Raw genomic sequence first — 16,377 nt, forward strand, 5'->3', positions numbered from 1 at the left:
AAACAGTTGGAATAGCTTACCAGAAGACACAAAACAAAGGAGATCAAATACTGTGATTTCTTCACTTTTATTTTGGAACAGAAATAGCCTGAAAATCTCAATGCTAGCTGTTTAGTACAAGAAAGAAAAAGGGCCAAGGGATTATCTTTACAATAGGTACTGATTTATACCTCAATCGATATAGATATTTATATTCAAGATACACGTTCAGAAGAGAAGTCCTACCAACTTATGATTACAGAATTATCACTATTTTAGAGAAGCATTTGAAGGGCTGTGGGTTTGCTTAATAGTGAAGCATGTGGACTCAATACCTATGTTAGACTATGATTTTGCAAGCTCATATCTAAGTAATTAATAATCCTCACAACAGGATTGGAAAAAAGTTAGTTTTTCTAGAAAACCATAAAACAGTAAGACATTTGGTATCATAATGGCATACCAGATTGCTCAAGAATGGTAAAACCTTCATCAATAAAGTAGTACTATCTTGCTGTTAAAAAAAAGACAGATAATTGTATCACCGCTATTTCCCTACTTTCTCTTATAATTTCCTCTTAGTACCCAAGAAAAGTACTGCATCCAAAGCATTTAAACTAGTATTTTATGACAAAACTCATTCTAAATGAAGCAGTTTAAGATACCAAAGTTGAAAGTTGTAAAACTTGCATAACATAAGGCAGATGACATTTTATTAGAGAATGGTTAGGAATTACTTAACAGCAGAAAATCCTCTAGGATTCTAAGAGACTTGTGTTGAAGCTTCTTTTTATGCATACAGGTACACACCTCCTGGATGTAATCCAGGGACAGGATGCAATCAACATACATTTAGGAATACGGTTAACTCCTGGCATTAACAACCAACAGCAACAAAGAAAAAAGCATTCCCTCTCCCCAAATGGTGACAAGCCTGCCTTCCAGAAGTCAGACACCTATTCCCATTTTGGCTAGGCAGGAATGGCTCCCATAGTGACATAGGGCCTCACTCCTTCTGAGCCACACGTGCCATTTCTAGAGCATTCCTCCATGTGGGCCAGTAAGGAACTGCAACTAGTGCTAGAATTGAAGATGAATATAAAGGATGTTTGTTAGTATTGTCCTATTCTCGTATGCATTTCTCTACTCTCAGATTAACCTTTCGCCTTTTCATGGAAGATACCAGCATTACTGCTTTTGCATATGGTTGGCTGTTCTGCAAGGAAACACAGGAAAGAAACAAACAGAATGATGAGAGTACCAATACAATGGTTGAATAAACACTTGGGTTTGTCCTTGAAAGGAATTCTGCAGGATCAAAAATATAATTGATTTATTTTCAGTTGTTACCAATATTAAACCAATAATTTCTGAAGAAACGCTCGTATTAATATTTTTGCTTTAGCTACTTTTCATCTTTCTCCTTCAGCAGTAGAAAATAAGGTCCTTTCACTTTCAGTTTCTCACACAAAAGCTTACTCTGAGTTGCAGGCACTGGAAAAGACAAACAGCGTCAAAAAGATATTCATGTACTTCTCTTTTTATTCTTTAAAAAACAATAAGCATCAGAAAGTGCATTTATAATAAGTGAGAGTAAATGCAAAAAAAAAGGCCTTATTTACATAACCAGTTAAGTACCTTTAAAATTAAAAAAATAACCCATCATAAAGAATCTGTGTAGCACAACTTAGGCAAATGCACCACAGCTTTACAATACTACCACACACAGGCAGGACATGAAGGACGCATTCTCTGAGCACTAAAAATGAAATTAATCAGGAAAAACTCATTACCTACAACACCTGAAAAACATTTTTATTGCACATTAGAAAAAGTTTGACAGTTAGACAATTTATCAAGCCTTTGGCAACAGGTTCAGCATGGAATCCCAACAGACTAACTAAAATCAGAACTTCATAATTTATTTATATATATTATTTTCCTCACACTACTGGGGTGAATTCCAGGTTCAACTGCTCATACCTATAAGCAATCTGCTCCAGCTGACCCTGCAGAGGGGTGGACTAGACAATCTCCAGAGGTGCCTTTTAATCTCAACTAGTCTATGAACCTGTTCCATGAATTAAAACTGCAGATCTTTACCTCTGTGTCAGCATGTCTACTGGAAGTTCTCTCCTCCTGATGATATGGTCAGCATATGAAAACGTTTAAGTCTTCTACATTTTCCAGCAACTTATGCTATGTAGTCGGGACAGCATTTATTCCAACACAGACTTATACAGGTGGCTACAAGAACCTGTGTGAGTACTGCTGTCATACTCAAGTTAAACCAAATCAGTCAGACAGCTGCATAGAATACAAACATCATATTGCTACTGAGGGACAAACATAGCTGTAGAAATAAACATTTACATGGAAAAACAACCTCACCTCTTTATTCTGAGAATCAGACATAGATAAGCTTCCATAATGCCTGGAGGGATATCACTTTATTCTAGATGCCCTCTCAAAATAAAGGAGATTCTTCTCTTTCTCAGAATAGGTTTCCTTTTTATAGGATCAAGAAAAGGTCATGCTTGCGCAAGAACTCTGTCTCTCAGGAGTCAAAGGCACTTACTGCAAAATCCATTAGTCCTCTCTTTTAATCTACAAGTCTAAAAAAACCTGTATGTTCACAGATGCTTCCTCTTGAGTCTTTTTTTAGGATAAGCTGTGGGTTCAAAGGAAGCACCTGCACAGACATTCAGCATAATGTGATACTCCCATTAAGCTAAATGGAGAAGTGGAGTTGTAAGCTTTCTTTTTGATCTACTGGTTATTCCTTAAAGATGTAGCTAAGTAGATCTTTGTAAACTAAGAAAGACTATTCCATTAGCACAGTGTCTATAAAAGAAAACTTAAAAGCTTTTCTATCAGCTATTTTACCAAACTAAAGATAAGCAAGCCTACTGACGATTAAGTTTAAATTCCTTCTACAAGAACCTACATCACCTCTGAAAACCTTCTAAAGATCTCCAAAACAAGAGACTTCAATTCTACTTCATACTTTTTTTCACTAAAACTCCATAATTACTATTTAAAACTTCATAAACTAATGATAATTTGCCAACCCAAACACAAGAAAACCCACAACTTATCTACCGCACTGCCAGAAGGAACATAACCTCAAAATACGCAAAGGTCCTTCAGAGACTAAAAGCAGATGAACTGCCAACACTTACTAACAGTCCATCAACTTCAGCAAGATTCACCACGGGTGAAATAGTGTGCTTGAGTGCTACCATTCACAAGTAAGAGTAGATGCAGGGAAAGAAAAAACAAGCTTCTGACTCTGACTCAGCTTACTTAGATGTCCCAAACTAGCCGAGGGGTTTTGTCCTGGCTAAATTGTGAAGACATGTGAAATATTTGACAGTATTTATTGCCACCTCTTGGCCATCACCACATAATATAAAAGTAACAGAACAAAATCATGTCAGTTCCTTTCCAGAAATAATTTGTCTTTGGGGAAAAAGAGATAGTGAGGTAACAGATGGTGTGGAAAGAGAGAGTAACCAGAATACTGTTTGCATACAAGTATAACTATTTAGAGCTATAAAACTACAGTGAGTATTGCAATTACCCTTCATTAATGTTTTACTGTGTCATCTGGAGAAGGGACTGGAAAGCAAAGAATCAGTTAATTTCAAGACAAAACCCAACACTTTATTTATTTAAGAAAGGTAATACAGTTGTCAAAGACACCTGCCCTTCTTGAAGTCAGAAGATAATTGTATTAGCACTGCTTACTCTAGAGAGTACCACTAAATGATCTTTATGATTTCCCTTTATCAGTAGACTACCAGTAAGAACTCTGATCAGAAGGCTGATGAACAATGCAGAGCACAACAGAAAGATTTCTCTCAGTTAGCATTCATTGCTGCACATAATCTTGACATGAACATAAACAAGAGGAAGATAATTCCACAAACAGGCTAAGGAAGGTGTTTATCTATCAAAGCCTGGAAGGTCTGAAAAGCCAGACAACTATTAAGCAAGACTAATACAAACAGCTTTCAAAGAGAAGGGCAACTATAAGAAATGTCTTTGTGTAAGTAAGCTCATTTCTGCTGTCACAAGGTGATGGAACTCCCTAAGATTTCTACCACAACAGTATTCCTAGAAATGCAAAGTATTATTTGGTTTCTGTTACATTTAATACATTCAGAAGCCTAGAGAGGGAAAAAAAGTGCTTTGACCTCCGATGTTTTCCAGCCTAATGAATGCAAGACACAGAACAAGAAGGAAGTCATTCACTCTTGATCTCCACCAGGCTACTGGCAAGTGCAGGCAGTGAAGAAAATATTGCAAGCCTTCCACCTCAGCTTGCACTTTTACTTTCAATCTAATATGGATTGTAATTATGTCTCTAACATTGCTAATGGCTTTTCTTAGCCTAAACCAATCCTCTTGTGACGTCATCACTACCTAGAGCACTCTGAGTAGCAGCCACGAAACTGAGGAGAGTTTATTCATTTGTTGCTTGCTAAAGATAAAAAGCACATACAAGGACACTTCATCAGATCCAGTGACATAACCCAAACTAATCGTAGAATGGTTTAGGTTGGAAGGGACCTTAAAGATCATCTCGTTCCACCCCCCCTGCCATAGGCAGGGACACCTCCCAACAGACCAGGCTGCCCAAGGCCCCATCCAACGTGGCCTTGAACACCTCCAGGGATGGGGCAGCCACAGCTTCCCTGGGCAACCTGTGCCAGTGTTTCACCAAATAAGCCAAGGCAAAGTCAAGAGCTCTCAAGGTCTTCAAGACTCTCTTTAAATGAATACTTAGGTATTATGCAAGTTCTTCAACTGTATAGGTAAGATACAAAGTATGGATTCATAAAATTATGGAGGAGCTTTCTAAGACTACTCTAGGTTCTGGAATAATAACAATAATAGTAACAATAATAATAATCTGGTAAGAAAAACCCACAAAGATATTAGCAAGGCTCTGACTTCTGTTATTCTGTTCATAAAACTATTCAGTGTCATAACACAAAATGCAAGATAGAGTTTGTGCTAATATTTATTGCATACCATCTGTCGCTAGAGTCTAAGTAGAGTCTAATGATGTAGTTAAAAAAAATACAGCCTGATCTGGAGACTAAATAACCAACCAACATTATTCTATTCCATCTGCAATATGCAACAGAACATGGAATAGAAGAAACACCAAAAATTCATGCCCAGCCCACCTCTTCATAAGATCAAATTTGGCAAAAGTAAGCTGTTCTGAGCGTGCATGTTAACAGTGTGATAGCAGGTTAATCATTACATATTTTGCAATCAATAGTTTTCCAGTTTTAAAGAGGACCAACCCACTAGTCTTTCACACAACTTCATCAGCCTAAGATCATCTAAACACGGTAAATCAGTTCAACAAATACAATTTGTTTTCATATATCTGTAGGCTCAATATTGACGAAGAAGTTCTAGCTCACCCATTTCTGGATGTCAGTATTTCCATTAAAAGGATGTCCAAGCCTTTTCTGTCTAGTTAAGTTAAAGCTGAAACAGTTTATGGGGTTTGTAGCAATTTAAACAGGCACCCAATGCTGCAAAACCCCTACTGCTGGAGACTATTATTAATGACTTCTAATTTAACAAGTGGTATTTAATTTTTAGTTTGTGCTTTTAACCCTAAGGTAAGTGGTAACATCGTAACACTCCCTGCAACTAATGCCAAACACTGAAGCTTCATACAAGCACTCATTCAGCCTACTTATTAAAAGACCGTTTCCTCAAAGAAGTTACCTACTGTAGAAGCCTGCTGGAAGAAACTGTAAATGAACTTAAGTCTGCTGCACAGAGCTTGCTTTCTTACACATCTGTCCCAAGCTTTGCTGTCTGTAGCATTCGAGTCCACAAATAATTTTGAATAATCCACTGAGTGGGAGAAGAACACACAAAGAGATGCCAATGGAAAGGCAGAAAACTTTATAGCTGAAAGACTGAGCTGTCAACTTTGCTATTATTAGAGAAAAGCCAGGAAAACAGAAAAAGGACTCACATAACACACACTAAAAAATTGACATCGCCACAAGGATGCCACCATAGTCCTCTGGGTATTCATAAAAACATTGGTACTCCTTGACATTGTAGCTTACAAGACACACACAGGAAAGTGGAAGTATTAAGGAAGGGAACAGGGGGAACGAGGGGAATGGAATGAGACAGTCAATGGGGTTTCCATTACTTTCTCAATGACGTATTCTGCTATACCTCAAACCCTGCAATTTTGTTTGAACCGACAGATCCTGAAGCTTGCACAGAAACCTACTCAATTCACACAGGGTGAGATTAAGGTCTCCAGCTCAAGTCACAAGGTTAGCTGAGGGTCTAAGTTTCCATCTAAAGAATGAAGAAAAGCAAGTGACAGCCAACATCAGCACAAGCCTCAAACAATCAGAACAGAAGAAATGCCCTGATGTCTCATATCGTTCTTAAGATCTATTACTCTGGGGACTCTTACCCACTGACCTACAGCAGAAGAGTACAGTGGGAGAAGGAAAGAAAGCACAGGATGCTTAGCTCCTTGCAGCTGCAAAGCACTTGTGGGTAGCTCACCATGTCCCTAGAGTAACCTAGATATGAGGACAGCCAAGCTGCCATCAACGTGCATACTGAAAAACACACGAGCCCTTGCTGCTTCAGAACTAGAGAGCAGAAATGACCCCCACCTCCAAATCATGACATGTCAATAATGCCAAATTATTTTAATAAAAGTTAACGATTTCTAATAGACATGATGATCTCACCCTTTCCTACTGTTCCAAGATTAAACATTTCTTTCCTGGAACATGCGTATATTTGGACTGTTCTACATCTGTCTGATAGCTTTTTGTTCCCACAAGCATCACAACTTACTCACTCATCTTCATTAAAGCACTGCTTTATCACATAAACTACCTTGTAATTCACAGGTATAAAATTCAGATTGTCCTCTGCATCAGAAGAAAGGTATAGAACACAGTAATGGCATCCAGGCAATTTCCACAAGACCAACAGCTGATTACACTGATATTAAACTACTCATGGTATTTGGGAGTTGAAAAAAAAAATCCTTTCATTTCTACACAGTTGTTAGAGGAAAAAAAAACCCCAAAGGCTGAATAGCCATTATCCCTGGAGGTGTTAAAAAACACAGAGATGTGACACTTTGGGACATGGTGGTATTGTGTTCATGGTTGGACTCGATGATCTTTTCCAATTTTAACAATTCTATTGATTCCATGATATTAGCAGTGGTACCTAGAGCCAGGCTGGAACTAGCATGAAGCACTGTACCACTGAGCCTGGCATTCTCTCATGTCTCGCCCTTCCTTTGTTGCCTTCTGTCACACCTGTGCAGTGCCAGAGGCTCTGCTGCACCTCAGCGGCGGCTGCCGCGTACAGGCAGACAGGGCGGCTGCACGCCTCATTCTGCAAAGCAACTGGGCACCCTGGGGTCAGTAACGCAGACACCAGAAACCCCTCACTCACCCATCCCGGATCTCCGTTTGGCGAGGGCTGGGGCTACCATCCCAGCAGGGTGGCACAGCCAAAATTGGCGCAGCAACTGCTGAGACTGCAGGGAGCTGCCGAAATGCCCGAAATGGAGGCGGAGCAGTGGGGGGTGTGTGCGTGGGCATATACACGTGTGTACACATATGTGTGTGCACATAGTGTGTGTCTGTGGGTATTAGAATGTATGTCTATGTCTGTGAGTGTGCGAGAATATATATATAAGGGTGCACATATTGCATGTCAGTGCATGTGTGTGCTTATATGTGTGTGCATGTGTGCATGAGTGTGAAAACGTATTTGTGTGTTTGTAAGAATGTATACGCACATGTACACTGTGTTTATGTGTCTGTGTGTATGTCTGTGCATGACTTTTATGTGTGCATACGTGCCTGTGTGTGTATTTATGTGAGTATACATACGTGTGTACATTGTCTATGTGAGCGTGTTGCTGTGTGTGGGTGTATGTCAGGGTGTATGCACATACATGTGTACACTGTATGTACGTGTCTGTGCGTCTGTACATGTGTGCACACGTGTGTACGCGTGTGAGAGCGTATTTATGTGCGAGTGCCCGTGTGCACACACGCATGTACACCGCCTGTATGTGACTGCGCGCACACACGCGTGCATTGTGCGTGCCCCGTGTAGGTGTGTGCCCGCACCCGTGTGTGTGTGAGCGCACCCCCCGAGCCGCGCAGGGCGCGGTGACAGCGGCGCCATGGCTCCCGCCGCGGCGCTGACAGCCGGAGCCGCGGGGCCGGCCGCCCGCTCGCCACGCAGGGACGGGGAGGGAAGGGGAGGAGGGACGGACGCGGCCCCGGGCGTCCCCGCAGCGGAGCGCCGCCGCCCTTACCTTCTCCCGGCAGCCGCCGCCGCTCCGCTGTCCCCGCGGGCCCCGGCAGCGCAGCGGGTGCCCCCGCCCGGCGGTGCCCGCGGCTCCGGCCCCGCCGCTGGGGCTGCCGGGTCCGCCAGCGGCCGCCGCCCGCCCCTCGCCCCGCCGCCGCGCCCATTGGCCGCCCGCCGCCCACGTGGTCCGGGCGCGGGGCAGGGCGCGCGCGGCCGCCAGCGGTAACGCGGCCCGGTCGGCGGCGGGGCCAGAGCGCGAGAGAGGGAGCGGAGCGGAGCGGGGCAGCGCGACCGCCGCTCGCCGCCAGCAGCCGCGCGGGAGCGGGGCGCGATTCCCCATAACGCGCAGGTGCAGCAGTGTTCCCGGCAATCTGTCCCTGTTCCGAGGACGGGTTTTCGTGTTATTGTGAACTTCGCAACAGTCAAATCTGTCGCCGCTCGGGAGCTTCGGCTCCTGCTCAGCCTGACCTTGCCCTGCAGACGGGGAAAGGCCGCAGCCAGAGGGGATCCCCGCAGAGACGCCTCAGCGCGGGGCGCACCGAGCACAGGGCGCTGTCACCTCCAAACAACGAACAGCGCCTCGGGATACACCGTTTGAAAGAAAACATGGTCCCAGAGGGACATTCTGTCTTTCAAAAACCACAATGGCTTAGATGAAACTTGACTGCACTTGAGCTTAAATCAAAATATTCCATTTCTGTAATAGTAACTACTTCTTGTTTTGTGACCTTGCACTGGAGATGGGTAAAGGCTGCAGACAGAGGTTATTAGAGAAGAAGACACATCTGTTCAGCACAGATGGGACTGAACACAAAATGTTATCCTCTCCAAAAGAACGAAGAGTGTAACAGTGTCTGGGAAAACACATTAAAAGAACCCCATGTTATCAGACCAACGTTGTGTCTAACTTTCAAAGAGTGGTTACTTGGAGAAAAACTTCACTTTGGCCGAAATCAAAATATTCCACTTTTTGTACCGACTTTTTGTACCGTGACCTTGCACTGGAGATGGGTAAAGGCTGCAGACAGAGGTGATCATAGAAGACACACGTTCGGCACAGATCAGACTGCACACATGGCATTACCATTTTCAGAAGAATAATGAGCACAACAGTGTCTGGAAAAACACTATTTGAAAAAACATGCTATAAAACCCCATGCATAATTGCGAGAAAAAAACCCCACACCATCAGATGGATATGCTGTACTAGTTTAAAAAAAAAATTACTTAGATGAAACTTAGCTTTACTTTAGCTAAAATAAAAATATTCCATTTTTGTAATTGTAAACACTTCTTGTATCATGACCTTGCCCTGGAGATGGGGAAAGGCTGCAGACAGGGGTGATCACAGAAGACACATCTGCTCAGCACAGATTCCAAAAGAATGAAGAGTGTAGCAGCGTCTGGAGAAACACTATTTAAAAAAAACAACACCAAAACCACCAAATAAATATGCTGTAAAACTCCCTGCAATTAAAAAAAGAAGCAAGCAAAAAACCATGCTGTCGGACAGATGTTCCAGCTTCCAAAGAATAGTTACTTGGATGAAAACTTAACCCTAGTTTAAGTCAAAATACTCTGGTTTTGTAATAGTAAATATGTCTTGTATCATGACCTTGCCTTGGAGATGGGGAAAGGCTGCAGACACACAAGTCATTAGAGAAGGCACATCTGCTCAGTACGGATCAGATTGAACACGAGACATTATAATTTCCAGAAGAATAAGGAGCGTCACAGTGCCTGGAAAAACGCTATTTGAAAAAACATAGTATAAACCCCACACAATTAATAAAAAAAACCAAACCAAAACAAAAAAATACCCAACAAACCCGCATGCTATCAGAGGGGCATTCCAACTTTCGTAAAACGCAGTTACTTGGATGGGAACCTAACTTTACTTCAGCTTAAATCAAAGCATCCCACGTTCTGTCACAGCAGCTGCCTCCCGCCCCCGCTGCCCCCGCCCCTCCCGCGCGCGCAGGCGGCTCGCGGCTAACGGGCTCGCAGGGCGCCACAAGGCGGGAGGGAGGGAGCGCGCGAGCCCCTCGCACGCGCACGCGCCGCTCGCCCGCGCTCCAACCCCCCCGCGCGCGCGACCGTTGGAACGTTCTGGAAATGGCGGCGGCCCGGGCTGCAGCGGGGAGGGAAGCGGGGCGAGAGCTTTCCGGTCCCCCGCGGGTAAACGGCGGGGAGCCGACCTAGAGCCGCCCGGAGCGACTCTTCCTCGTCGCCCCCCCCCCCCCTCCTCCTTTCCCCCCGCATCAGCTGCTCCCGCCACCGCAGCCGCTCCCTCCCCAGGGAAGGGTTTTCCGGCGGTGATGGCGCACTTGAATTTTAACGAGCGGCGCAGGGCGCATGCGCGGCGCGCGCCGCCGGCAGCGCTGCCCATGAGGGGCGGGGGCACGGGCGCTGAGGGGTTAAGGAGGAGGGGCTGCCGCCACCACCCAACCCCGTACAAAAAGTAGTAACTATTACAAGCATGGAATATTTTGATTTAAGCTAAAGCCTCGCCGTTTTAATACAGGATGGGGAGTGACAGAGAGCAGCCCTGCGGAGAAGGACCTAGGGGTGCTGGTCCACGAGAAGCTCGACGCGAGCCAGCAGCGTGCACTCGCAGCCCAAAGGCCAACTGTGTCCTGGGCTGCGCGGCCAGCAGGGAGAGGGAGGGGATTCTGCTCCTCTGTTCCTCTCTTGTGAGACCTCATCTGGAGTACCGTGTCCAGTTCTGGAATCCTCAACATAAGCAGGATATGGAACTGTTGGAACGGGTCCAGAGAATGGTTACAAGGGTGATCAGAGGGCTGGAGCACCCCATACTAGGACAGGCTGAGAGAATTGGGGCTGTTCAGCCTAAAGAAGAGAAGGCTCCGAGATCATATAGCGATCTTCCAGTACCTGAAGGGGCTGCAGGAAAGCTGGGGAGGGACTGTTTACAAAGGCTTGCAGGGATAGGACTAGGGGCAATGGGTATGAACTGTAGAGGGGCAGATTTAGACTAGACATAAGGAGGAATTTCTTCATGATGACAGTGGTGAGGCAGTGGCACAGGTTGTCCAGGGAAGCTATAGCTGCCCCATCCCTGGAGGTGTTCAAGGCCAGGTTGGATGGGGCCTTGGGCAGCCTGATCTAGTGGGATGTGTCACTGCCCATGGCAGGGGGTGGGAACTGAATGATGAAGCCCCTGGAGGCAGGTGCATGGCAGAGTGCCAGAGAGCAGCTGTGGGAGAACAAGCCCGTTGTGCTTGGTGGTCCCATCAGTGCTGTCTGTGGAGGCAAAGCCCCCATCCACACCTTGCATCCCAGTGTGTGCAGCGGGTGTAGGCTGTGGAACCATCTAAGGTGGAGGCATGCAGCCCCCAGACCTGCAGGTGGGCACAGACTGCTGCTTTAAACTTGTTCCAGTTTTTAAAGGGAAAAAAAAAGAAAAAAAAAAAGCCTACAAATTTTAATAGTATCTTACTTGCACCAATAAGCTAGACCTCATACAAGTATATCCAAAGGGCTTATGGCAGTGGACTGATGTTAGTCCTAGTTGCAACATTAAAAACCGGTCATTTGTCTGCTCTTGTGAAAGGTTTTGCTTCTGCTTATTAAAACAGTGTGCGGTAGGACTTTAAGAATCTGTGTGGGTTTGTACTTATGGGTTCTCAAATACTACAGATACCTTCAGCACTTTAGAGAAGCATGGTGGGCTGTCAGCGTAGGGTTTTGAGGAGGCAGCTAGACAAAGCTCTTCCATTTGATGAAGTCTTAATTGTCATGCTTAGGCTACCACTGGTTTACTTTCATCTGCTACTGTTTAGAAAGTAAGAATTCAATAATTGTGTTTATTATGCAAGCCAGAAACATGAGTTTTTTTCAGAATATAAAGGTTACTTTGATTAAAGCCATTTAATTGTGAGGACTTTCCCTAAGTTCTGATTTCCACCCATCCTGTTCCAGCATGGGTAGGCAAAGGCATCATGAATCTCAAATACATCCATGCTCCTCAACATCTTATTGTTTAGGCAAAGTTCTCTCATTTGCTTTCAAAATCTTATTGTACAGATGCTGGGTACAGATCATTTGTGTTGTAAAGCACTACTTTCAATTGATTCTGCTCGCATACCTGAAGTACTGCCAGCTGACCAGGAACAGGTTTGCCAGCACCTGTGACTACATAATGAAGGGAGCTGCATCCACTTCACTCTTTCAGGTCAGGCTGATGACAGAGGCAAGCAGATTGAAGAGTAGGCAGGCTACTGACTGCCAGCGTAAGTGGAGTAACAACTATATCCCAAGGAAGAACATTTTTTCTTGTCATGGTACTATATAGGGATGATACTGAGGATCCACCTTATAATAAAACCAACAGGGTACAAGCGTAGAGCAGCAGTGTAACACTACATTCTGATCCGCATACATCAGCACTAGCAGTGGGTTTTCAGTGTGTTGGTAGTTGTTCACAACCAGTAGCTGCAATAACGGGGTAGGAGTCTCCTGAGCAACATTTTCTGCAGCAGATATTAAGATCTGATAGTAATTATCTATTAGTAACTAAAAAATAGAGTTCCCTAAGTCTTTTACAAGAACTGCTGTTTGGACTAATAAGAAGCATCAGTCAGTTAATTGCTAATTGCTACTGCTACATTAGTTTCTTGCCCTTGCCTCCAAAAGCCCCTCCCTTTAATATACAGCACAGCTGCAAAATTCCTTTGTAGCTGCGCTATGTTGGCACATGTAGTACAGTACTCGCCTTGAGCTGCCCTCCCTAGCGAAGTGTCTTGTGTTACCAGCTCTGTGAACTACTGGTCTTAATCAAGACAAACTTGCACAGCACCTGGTTGAACTGTGTCATTGCTGAATTCAATCTAGTATCTGAGTGCTTGAAAATCTCAGACTGCGTGGTTCAAAATTCTGAAAGAACTTCAACCTAAGAGTTTGCAAAATGTCAGGCTGGTGAAAGCACAGGCAGAGGTCTTGGTTAGGTAACCAGCAGGTCAGCCAGTGAGCCCAGCTAACATACTGCACAGGTGGAACTGAATTGCATTGCTGTTTCCACGTGGTTCCACATATTCTAGCAGCATGGGTGTGGCATGGAAATGCTTTCTACTATCCAACATTGAACACATCATTGGGTATTTAGTGGACTTTCCTATTACTCCAGGCTTCCTTCCATCTTTATCAAGGGAAAGAACAACCACCTCCCACTCTCTCAGTCCACTGGATTCTTTGCGTGTCTTTTGGTTCCATGTTCTAAACCTTGTTTCCTTTCCCAAGACTGTATATATTTTCCTTAAAATCTTGTCTAGGTAGTCTTTTCTTCCTCCTCAGTTAAAGGGTATCCTTATACTTTTTTTCCCCACTTTTTCATATGGAAAATTAATACAGCATGTGAATTCTTTCATTTTTCCCTCATTTCAGAAGGGCAAACAAGGCCACCAAACCCCCAGAACTGTTTTTGTTACTGTGTTACCAGTTCAAGGAATGAAGTGACTGTTGCTGTAGTTAACCAATTTTTTATCTTAACTTGCCACCCAGTTCTCTTAGAGTCCAAGATAGTAACCAGCAGATGGAAACAGCAGAATTGTGTTTGACAGATTAGTGTCAGCTGCTTAGAATTACCATTAGCAATCCTCTGCTATTGAGGATTGATTAATAATGGAAATTCTGTCCTATAATATTTGTTATCTAAAATATTCAATGCTACCAGTAAAAGCAAGCACAGGGTATTATCTACAGCTATTTAAGAAAAGATGACTTGGCTGTTTCTAGAACTTTTGCATAATAATCACCTTGTTAATCCTCATCACAGTTGTGATTATCATTGTGAAAATCATTTTGTATAAACAACTACCTGTAGCAAATATTGCAGAACATGTATTTCCAGTTGAGATGTCTGAAGTTGGAAATGTTCAAATTTAAACAAAACCTGAAAGAATGCAACACATGAATGTTTTATTTAATCATTTATCCTAATACAATGATTGCCAAACTTTTTTGATGTAGAAACCAGGACTGTAAAGCCTCATCTAGTTGATGAAGTAAGTAAAATAAGAGAGAAGAATAATGGTTATTTGCTTATTTCTCTTCAAATATTTCACTGTCCTATAGCTGCCCTACAATATGAAATTTAATTTTAAGCAGTGGTGTGTCAGATTTGTACCACATGACAAGGATAACGTAAATTACCCTTTTCTAGCCAAGTGACTGGCAGATTGTCAGGTTTTACATCAAAATGATTGACATTCTTGCCTGTGGAACACCACTAACATAATCTCCAACAGTCTGGAAACTCTAGAGGTCCATGTTCTGTTCAGGAGACAGACTTCAAGATTTTCATGTAGAGATTAAATGAATAGGGGATAAAAGTGGAACAGGGCAACAAATTCTCCTTTCTAGCTTCACAGATGCGAGGAGTCTGGAGCTTTGTTTTTGTATACTTGGAGGTTTCAAACTTGGCAGGTCTAAAACTACATTTCCTTTCAAAACAACAGCACAAGTCTATCAGTTTCACAGTTAAGATACAAAACCATGAGTAATTGTGGCACAGGATAGTTCCATAACACATGCAAACCCCTCATTTATATTCAATGTATGCTTTAAAAATAGCAGCCTGCTTTCAAACTAGGTTAGAATAAGGTAATCCTCAATGAGCTACAATACAGCTTTGTTACTACATTCGAGCAAGCAGCTTAGTTAGACTGGTATATTAAAGTAAGTCTGTCTCATTTCACCTCTCCAGAGGAGTGCCACATAGTGCCACATGCCTGGCCTGCTAGCAGGCTACTATAAACATTAGAGTGACCTTTCAGAATTCAGGAACTTTAAATTACAGATGATAATTCAATCCATATACTGTTTTTTCATATGCACTGTGTTCTGTATCACTTACAAGACGTTTTTTATCCTGCTTATTGGGTGACTGCTTCAGTCATGACTTGTATTTATTTATTTAGCAAATTCACTTTTGTATGCAATTCAAGATTTAATTTTATAGATTTAGTAATTTAGAAGGGATAGCAAGTTTTACATATAAATGATAAACATGTATTTTGATCTCAGAACTACTGACAGCAACACTACTTGTTCAATGATACATCAAAGAACTTCAGAGCCTACTGAAATAAAGGTGGGGCATGAAAAGACTGCAGGAGATAAGCATTATGCAGGGAAATCTGTAGATACAAAATTTGACTCAGAAGAAGTGTGTAGGGAAGTACCATTAATTAAACTGAATATAATACAGAAAAATACAAATAACACATTTAAGCTCCCTTTATCATATTAATTATAATCAAAATCTACATTCCACAGATTTTAGAAAAGGCAGGCACAACACAGTCTCAAATATCTGACATGTGTGTTCACATTTCTTAATTTACATTAAATATATACCTCTGTGTGTGTAAAGCGTCTGCCAGATTTTACAAGTGTATTTATTAAGTGTCACTATGCAGTCAATTTAAAAAAAAAGTCTTTAACTATTTTTATATCATGAGAAATAACCTCAATTTCACACAGATTAGTTCTCAGAAGTAGCTGATACACAGCAGTTAAGGTGAAAGAAGGATCCGTGAATCAAACAAGTAGTTTCGTATATTACACTTACCCATGTCTTCCTCCAATTGCATATCTTGACTGTATTGAATAAATTGTACAGGAAGTGGTTTTTTTGTTGCTGTTCATTCTTTTACTACTACCAGAGTACTACTGGTGTGGGGGAGGGGCTGTAACATGATAAAAAGATAATTTTCACTTTTCCTGGTCACTGAATGGTAGTAAAAAGAATGAGGGTCAAGATTCACTTCTTACTGAACCTACCAGATTTTCTATACAACAGAGCTTGGATCACCTTTCCCGTTTCTTTTTCTGTTTTTAACTTGCAATTAAAAGTAAGATGCAATGAAGCTTTGTCGGATGATCTCCTTTCAGTGTGCTTCCTTGTTCATTTGTCAGAATTGTAATTTAGTCAGTTTTGTTACTTCTTCAAAGAACCTTAGAAAAAGTTGAAAGAATTTTCAATGACAGATCAGAAGATGCAACTTTCACCTCGCAGTGATC

General features: G+C 42.6%; 1 protein-coding gene across 1 annotated transcript in view; it reads right to left on the reverse strand.

Moving 5' to 3' along the window:
• ANKRD12 (ankyrin repeat domain 12) overlaps positions 1-8,453 on the reverse strand; it is a 69,309-nt gene extending 60,856 nt beyond the window's left edge. Inside the window, exon 1 of the mRNA XM_069853844.1 lies at positions 8,342-8,453. The gene's annotated coding sequence lies outside the window, so the exon portion shown is untranslated. The remainder of the gene's footprint in view (positions 1-8,341) is intronic.
• Positions 8,454-16,377: the final 7,924 nt, after the last annotated feature.

This window comes from Phaenicophaeus curvirostris, chromosome 3 (genome assembly GCF_032191515.1).
Source record: "Phaenicophaeus curvirostris isolate KB17595 chromosome 3, BPBGC_Pcur_1.0, whole genome shotgun sequence".
NCBI classification, from domain to species: Eukaryota; Metazoa; Chordata; class Aves; order Cuculiformes; family Cuculidae; genus Phaenicophaeus; species Phaenicophaeus curvirostris.